This window comes from Notamacropus eugenii, chromosome 1 (assembly GCF_028372415.1).
Source record: "Notamacropus eugenii isolate mMacEug1 chromosome 1, mMacEug1.pri_v2, whole genome shotgun sequence".
NCBI classification, from domain to species: domain Eukaryota; kingdom Metazoa; phylum Chordata; class Mammalia; order Diprotodontia; family Macropodidae; genus Notamacropus; species Notamacropus eugenii.
Genome location: NC_092872.1, coordinates 308,487,258 through 308,495,832, shown reverse-complemented (window position 1 = coordinate 308,495,832; position 8,575 = coordinate 308,487,258). Strand labels below are relative to the sequence as shown.

Sequence of the window (8,575 nt, the reverse complement as noted above, 5' to 3'; positions counted from 1 at the left end):
ATTAGCTTTTTCATAAAACCAACTCTTAGTTTTATTTATTAGTTCAATAGCTTTCTTAATTTTAATTTTTATTAATCTCTCCTTTGACTTTCAGTATTTCTAATTTGATATTTACTTGGAAATTTTCAATTTATTCTTTTTCTAGCCTTTTCAGCTCCATGCCCGATTCATTGATTTCCTCTTTCTCTATTTTATCCATGTAGGCATTCAAAGACAAAAATTTCTCCTAAGATCTACTTTTTCAGTGTCCTATAGGATTTGGTAGGTTGTCTCATTATTGTCATTCTCTTGAATGAAGTTGTTGATTGTGTCTATAATATGTTGTTTAACCCACTCATTCTTGAGGATTAGATTGTTTAGTTTTCAATTAGTTTTTGGTTTATATTTCCATGGCCTTTGATTACATATAATTTTCATTGCATTATGATCTGAGAGGATGCATTGATTATCTCTACCTTTCTGCACTGGATTGTGACATTTTTATGTCCTAGTACATGGTCAATTTTTGTATATGTGCCATGGACTGATGAGAAAAAGATATATTCTTTTCTATTCCTATTCAATTTTCTCCAGAGATCTATCATATCTACCTTATCCAGAGTTTTGTTTACCTCCTTAATTTCTTTTTTGCTTATTTTGAGGTTAGATTTATCAAGTTCAGAGAAGTGGAGGTTGTGGTCCCCCACTAGTATAGTTTTGCTGTCTGTTTCTTCCTGTAACTTCCTTAACTTCTCCTCTAAGAATCTGAATGCTATATCACTTGGAGCATATATGTTTAGTAATGATATTTCTTTGTTGTTTATGGTGCCTTTTAGCAGGATATAGTTTCCTTCTTTATCTCTTTTGATTAGATCTATTTCTGCTTTTCCTTTGTCTGGGATTAGGATTGCTATCCCTGCTTTTTTTTACATAAGATGAAACACAATATGTTCTGCTCCAACCCTTTATTATTACCCTGTGTGTATCCTGCCATTTCAAATGTGTTTCTTGTAAAAAACATATTGTTGGATTATGGTTTTTAGTCCATTCTGCTATCTGTCTCAGTTTTATGGGAGAGTTCATCGCATTCATAACATTCACAGTTATGATTACTATCTGTGTCTTTCCCTCCATCCTCTTTCCCACCATTTGTGCTTTTAGTTTTCCCTTCTCCTTTCCCCTCCACAACAGAGTTTTAATTTTTGACGACTGCCTCCTTCAGTCTTCCCTTCCTTCTTTCAGTTCCCTTCCATTTTACTCTTTTTTATTCTTACTTCATCTTCCCTCCCCTTGAACCTTTCCTCCCTTTTCTTTCCCCTTTCCCCTCCTACTGTTTGTAGAACTAGTTAGAGTTCTATATTTAACTGAGCTTGTTGCTCCTTCCTTGAACCAAATCAGATGAGAGTACCTCTCAAATAATGCCCATCTCCCTCCCCTCTTTCCCTCTAGTGTAATTTTATTTTGTGCCTGTTCTTATGATGCAATTTGCCATTTTCTGTCTCCTCCTTTTTATACCACCTGTTACAATCCCTTAACACCCTTAAGCTACATTTTTATCATCACTATTTATGTTTATCCCTTTTATATTTCATAATAAATATAGAATTCTCAAGATTAACAAGTATCATCTTCCCTTATAGGAATATGATCAATATGCCCATATTAAATAACAATTTTTTCCCCTGTTTACCTTTTTATGCCTCTCTTGAGACTTGTGTTTGAAGATCAAATTTTCTATTGAACTCTGGACTTATCATCAGGAACATCTGGGAAATCCCTTATTTCATTGAATGTCCATCTCCTTGGCTGAAATATTATGCTCCACTTTGCTGGGTAATTGATCCCTGGTTGTAGTCACAGCTCCTTTGCCTTATGGAATATCATATTCCAACTCCTTCAGTCTTTTAATGTAGAAGCTGCAAGGTCCTGTGTGATCTTGACTGTAGCTCCTCAGTATTTGAATGGTTTCTTTCTGACTGCCTGTAGTACCCTTTACTTGATAGTTCTGGAATTTGGCAACAATATTCTTTGGTGTTTTTAGTTTGGGATCCCTTTTGGGAGGTGAATGGTGGATTCATTCGATGATTGTTTTGCCCTCTGGATCTAGGACTTCTGAGTAGTATTTCTTGATGATTTCTTGGAAGATATTGTCCAAGGTCTTTATTCATCATAGCTTTCTGGTAGACCAATAATTCTTAGATGTTCTCTCCTGGATCTATTTTACAGGTCAATTGTTTTTCCAATTAGATATTTTACATTTTCTTCTATCTTTTCATTCTTTAGATTCTGTTTGACTGATTCTTGATGTTTCATAGAGTCATTAACTTCCACTTACCCAATTCTAATTTTTATCAAATTGTTTTCTTCATTAACGTTTGTATCTCTTGTTCCATCTATCCAATTATTCCTTTTAAGGAGTTTGTTTTCTCCAGTTAGGTTTTGTGCTTCCTTTTTCATTTGTCTACTTTTCCTTTTAAATTGATCTGTGATTTCTTTATTCATATTTTTAAAATCATTAACCTGTTTTTCTTCTATTTCTCTAATTTGGCTTTTAAAATCCTTCTTCAGCTCTTCCAAGAATGCTTGTTGTGCTTCAGACAAGTTCATATTCCCTTCTGAAGTTTCAGATGGAAGTACAAATATCTAATTGGAAAAATAACAGACCTGGAAAATAGGTCCAGGAGAGAAAAATCTAAGAATTATTGGTCTACCAGAAAGCTATGATGAAAAAAAGACCTTGGACAATATCTTCCAAGAAATTGTCAAGGAAAATTATGCAGAAATCCTAGATCCAGAGGGCAAAATAGTCATCAAAAGAATCCACCATTCACCTCCTGAAAGGAATCCCAAACTACAAACACAGAGAGTATCAGGTGTGTAGTTAGATCTGACTTAATTTGTGCAAAAAATATTTTGTAATTGTGCTCATATAGTCCCTGGGTTTGTTTCAGCAGGTAGACTGCCAAAGATTTTATAGTGTCTACCCTAGCTTTAAACGGGACACTGCAGGGAATAGAGGGAGTGGCCTGGAATCAGAAAGACCTGAATTCAAATCTGCCCTCAGATATTTACTAGCTGTGTAATCTTGAGCAAATCACTTAACCCTGTTTGCCTCAGTTTCCTCATCTGTAAAATGATCTGTAGAAGGAAATGGCAAACCACTCCAGTATCTGTGCCAAAAAATATATATTAAATGGGACCACAAAGAGTGAGAAATTACTGAAACAATTAAACAACAATAACAAAAATACCTGATACTTGTATTTTGCATGCATACATATGGATATATTATGTTTTACATCATATCATACATTATGTGCAAATGCAAATAAATACTACATAAAAAATATACGTTTATGTGTGTGTATATATATATATATATATGTATGTGTGTGTATGTGTGCATAATCACAAGTTGATAGCTAAAAGGAATCTTTTTTCCTTTTCCTAAAAGGGGTGAGAGAGGAGCACCATCCAGTGGAGGGCATACAAGCATAGATCAAGCCCCAGCAAATCAATAACAGGCCTTAGGAAAGAATAAATAAGCAAAGGCAGTAGCTGCTTCCAGAGCCCTCAGCCTATAGATGGTAAGGGGGTGGGAGACCTGGTCAGAAGGAGATTATAAGGGTCTCTTTTCTGGAACTGGCAGCAAGACTCTGTTGCTTTGTACATACTTGGATACAGGTTACAGTTCTGGGTGGCAATCTGAGAGGAGGAGCACTAGTACATTAGAACTTATGGGCACAGTGAAGCAAGGACCCTCATCACAATTCCAGGGCAGAAAAGAATGCTTGTAGTCATACACAGACCTCAGGACAGGTCAGATGTGGAATCAAGACACCTCTGCTTAGATCATACCCTCTTGGAAGAACTGAAAACTTACAAGTCCCTAGAAATATCTCTGAAAACAGTTGTACAAAACCCTGGAATCTTGGGACAATACACCCTCTATCCTGGAAGCAGAAACCCACTTTTGCAAAGAGTTAAAAGTCAAGAAATAAGCTAGGGAAATGAATAAAAACCAGAAAAATATTCTGACCATAGAAAGTTACTATGGGAATATCAAAACTCATATACACCCAGAAGAAAACAGCAAAGTCAAAACTCCTACATCGAAAAACACCAAGAAAAATTATGAATTGGTCTCATACCATAGTGTAAGGGGCGCTGAACGCCACGCCACCTGGGACACCACACTGATGGACATCAGGTAAACTGAGTCAAGAGCAGGGAAGGGTGAACAAGATGGCGCTGGAAGGGATGGCCCCACCCTTGTTTGTTTTTGTTTCCATAGTTCCGGGTTTGTGTTCTGGGTTTGTTTGTATGTGTTACCATAGTTCATTAGGCTGATGTGGCAGAGACTATATAACCAGAGTACTTGCTTGAATAAATTGGAGTTGCTTCATGGCCCGCTCTCATTCTTTTTCTCACAAGCTCCACAAGAGGACGAGTGGCCTGCTGGCCAGGCATAAAATTTGCTCCTCTTGGTGTGCTAAGCTGATATCTTAGCACCATAGAACACCTCTAAAAGGATTTCAAAGATCAAGGAAAAGAGATAGAGGAAAAATGGGGAGGAGAAATGTTGCAAGACAATTATAAAAAAGAAGCCAATAGCTTGGTACAAGAGGCACCAAAAATTGCTGAAGAAAATAACACCTTAAAAAAGAGAATAGACCAAATGACAAAAGAGGTACAAAAATCCAATGAGGAGAATAACATCTTGGAAAACAGAATTGGCCAAATGGAAAAAGATATCCACAAATCTACTTCATTAAAAAGCAGAATAGGATGGAAGAGGCAAAATGGTAGAGTAAAAGGAGGGACTTCTAGAGCTTTCCCCCCAAATCCAGCCAAATACCTGTAAAATGACTCTAAAATTCTGGAACTTGCAGAACCCACAGAATGAAGGAGAGAAGGAAATCTCCAGCCTAAGGCAGGTTGGAGGGTCCAAGGGAAACATCTATTGTGCTGTTCTGAGAACAGAATTTAGTCCAGCTTGGGCTGAGCTGGTTCACATTAAGACCTGAGCAAGCCTCAGGGGGAATGAATCTCTGGCACTTGTGGCCATTTTCAGACTTCATAACTGAAAAACACCAAGGAAAAATTGGAAGGTAAGTGGAAAAAACCTCTCAGATGTGTGTAAGAGATTAGTTCCAGGATGGCAGTGGGGGTGGATGGACCCACGACAGCCACAGCAGCAGCAGGGGAAGAAGCAGCAGCTGTTCTGGAGCTCTAGCCCCACAGATCGTGGGGAGGCAAAGTGGTTGACAGGCACTCACCACCACTGGAGGCAGAGAACTACTTTGACAAAAAGACCAAAAGTCAAGTAAATGCCTGGGGAAAGGAGCAAAAACAGGAAAAAGAATCAGACTTTAGAATCTTACTTTGGTGACAAGCAAGACCAAAATATATAAACAAAAGAAGACAACAAAGTCAAAGTTTCTACATCCAAAGTCTCCAAGAAAAATATAAATTGATCTCAGATTATGGAAGAGATCAAAAAGGATTTTGAAAATCAAATGAGAGTAGAGGAAAAATTGGGAAGACAAATGAGAGTGATGCAAGAAAATCATGAAAACTGAGTTAACTGCTTGCCAAAGTGGGGCCTAAAATGCTGAAGAAAACAATACCTTCAAAAACAGACTAACTCAAATGGCAAAAGGATCCAAAAAGCCAATGAGGAGAAGAATGCCTTAAAAAGCAGAATTGAACAGATGGAAAATGAGGTCCAAATGCTCACTGAAGAAAATAATTCTTTAAATATTAGAATGGAGGAGATGGAAGCTAATGACACTATGAAAAAATAAAGAAATTTTAATACAAAAGTAAAGGAATGAAAAAATAGCAGACTACATGAAATATCTCATTGGAAAACAACTGACCTGGAAAGTAGATCCAGGACAGATAATTTAAAAATTATGGGACTACCTAAAAGGCATGATTAAAAAAAACAACTTAGACATTATCTCTCAAGAAATTATTAAGGAAAACTGCCCTGATATTCTAGAACCAGAGGGCAAAATAAGTATTCAAGGAATCCACTGATCACCACCTGAAAGAGATCCAAAAAGAGAAACTCCTAGGAACATTGTGGCCAAATTCCAGAGTTCCCTGGTCAAGGAGAAAATGTTGCAAGCAGCTAGAAAGAAACAATTCAAGTATTGTGGAAATAAAATCAGGATAACACAAGATCTAGCAGCTTCTACATTAAGGAACTGAAGGGCATGGAATAAGATATTCCAGAAATCAAAGAAACTAGGACTAAAGCCAAGAATCACCTACCCAGCAGAACTGAGTATAATACTTCAGGGGAAAAAATGGTCTTTCAATGAAATAGAGGGCTTTCAAGCATTCTTGATGAAAAGACCAGAGGTAAAAAGAAAATTTAACCTTCAAACACAAGAATGAAGAGAAGCATGAAAAGGTAAACAGCAAAGAGAAGTCATAAGGGACTTACTAAAGTTGAACTGTTTACATTCCTACATGGAAAGACAATATTTGTAACTCTTGAAACTTTTCAGTATCTGGGTAGTTGGTGGGATTACTCACACACACAAACACACACACACACACACACACACAAACAGAGAGCACAGAGTGAATTGAATAGGATGGGATCATATCTTAAAAAAATGAAATTAAGCAGTGAGAGAAAAATATATTGGGAGGAAAAAGGGAGAAATGGAATGGGGCAAATTATCTCTCATAAAAGAGGCAAGCGAAAGACTTTTTAGTGGAGGGAAAAAGAGGGGAGGTGAGAGAAAAACATGAAGTTTATTCTCATCATATTCGACTAAAGGAAGGAATAAAATGCACACATTTTGGTATGAAAACCTATCTTACAATACAGGAAAGTAGGGGATAAAGGGGATAAACAGGGTAGGGGGATGATGGAAGGGAGGCAAATGGGAGGAGGGAGCAATTTGAAGTCAACACTCTTGGGGATGGACATGATCCAAAGAGAGAATAGAAGCAATGAGGGGCAGGATAGGATGGAGGGAAATATAGTTGGTCTTATACAACACGACTATTATGGAAGTCATTTGCAAAACTACACAGATATGGCCTATATTGAACTTCTTGCCTTCCCAAAGGGAATGGGTGGGGAGGGAGGGATGTGAAGAGAAGTTGGAACTCAAAGTTTTAGGAACAACTGTCGAGTACTGTTCTTGCCACTAGAAAATAAGAAATACAGGTAAAGAGGTATAGAAAGTTATCTGGCCCTACAGGACAAAAGATAAGATAGGGACAAGGGAAGAAAGGGATGATAGAAGAGAGGGCAGATTGGTGATAGGGGCAATTAGAATGCTTGGTGTTTTGGCGTGGGGGGAGGGGACAAATGGGGAGAAAATTTGGAACCCAAAATTTTGTGAAAATGAATGTTAAAAGGTAAATAAATAAATTTAAAAAAAAAGAATCCATTGATCACTTCCTGAAAGAGATCCCAAAAGGCAATCTCCTAGGAATATTGTAGCCAAATTCCAGAGCTCTCAAAAGCCATAATAATGTACTGTTGCCACTGTGGCTACAAAAAGGTGTCAGATCGCATGGGCGAATGGAATGATGCCATCACTTTTGAAGAACATGACTCCCAAGCAATAAATTAAGCCTCCACAGTCAAGTTCTTGCAGCCCATCAGTGTTATTCATTGATATTACTACCAAGGCAGGAGAAAATCTCATTGTCAGATAGAAAAAGAGCTCGACCACTTTATACTTTTCATGGTAGAGAAATACATAAATGGTTCCTCCAGCTGCCATGAGCTAGATAAACCAATGCATATGAGATGCCAGGGGTCCAAGTTCAAGGAGATTTAACCATGGTGCATAGGAGACTGCAATGAAGAAACAGATCACCATCCAATAGGATGAAAACAATGCTTCATTGTCCTTAAGTGACTTTTTTTCCATGAAACAATGTGAAGCACTTTGGAAATGATGAAGAGGGCACATAAGCTCATTCCATAAATCCATGCTGTGATCTTTTCCCAGCAGTCATCTGATAGTTAATGGAGGAGGGCAGGTTCATAGCAAGTAGGTTTATATCAGCTTTTGACTGGGCCTTGATGGTTCATGACCCACTGGAATTGGCTCGTGAAGTGCATGGATGCTCTGGGAGCCTTGCGGGCTCCCTCTCGACTCTTAGTGTGCCTCAGGTTCCTCATCTCCTGGGCTCAGGCTCAGGCTGTTCCAGACATGGCCCTCTCAGCTGCCTGTTCTGCCTCCCCCATCCCCACCGAGATGGCTCTGCTGGGCTAGGGCTCTACAGACAGAATCAGAGGGAGGACAACTGGGGGAGGCCACTTAAACCACCCAGAGCCTCCTGCTTCCCAGGCTCCCCCACTCCTGGAGCCCCTGGCCTTGCCCTGGAGCTGCCCCCATCCCTCCCCCCCAGCCCTGGGCCCTCCCACCGTGGGTGCTCCAGAGCTCTCAAGTGAAGGAGAAATATTGCAAGCTGCAAGAAAGAAACACAATCAGTATATTAGAAGATCTAGCAGCTTCTGTCTTAAGGAATCAAAGGGATTGGAATATGATATTCCAGAGGTCAAAGGAGCTAGGATTAAAACAAACAATCACCTACCCAGCGAAACTAAGTA

The 8,575-nt window shown here is 38.7% G+C and overlaps 1 pseudogene; it reads right to left on the bottom strand.

Moving 5' to 3' along the window:
• Window positions 1-1,367: 1,367 nt before the first annotated feature.
• Window positions 1,368-8,297, bottom strand: LOC140517844 (monocyte to macrophage differentiation factor pseudogene; annotated as a pseudogene).
• Window positions 8,298-8,575: the final 278 nt, after the last annotated feature.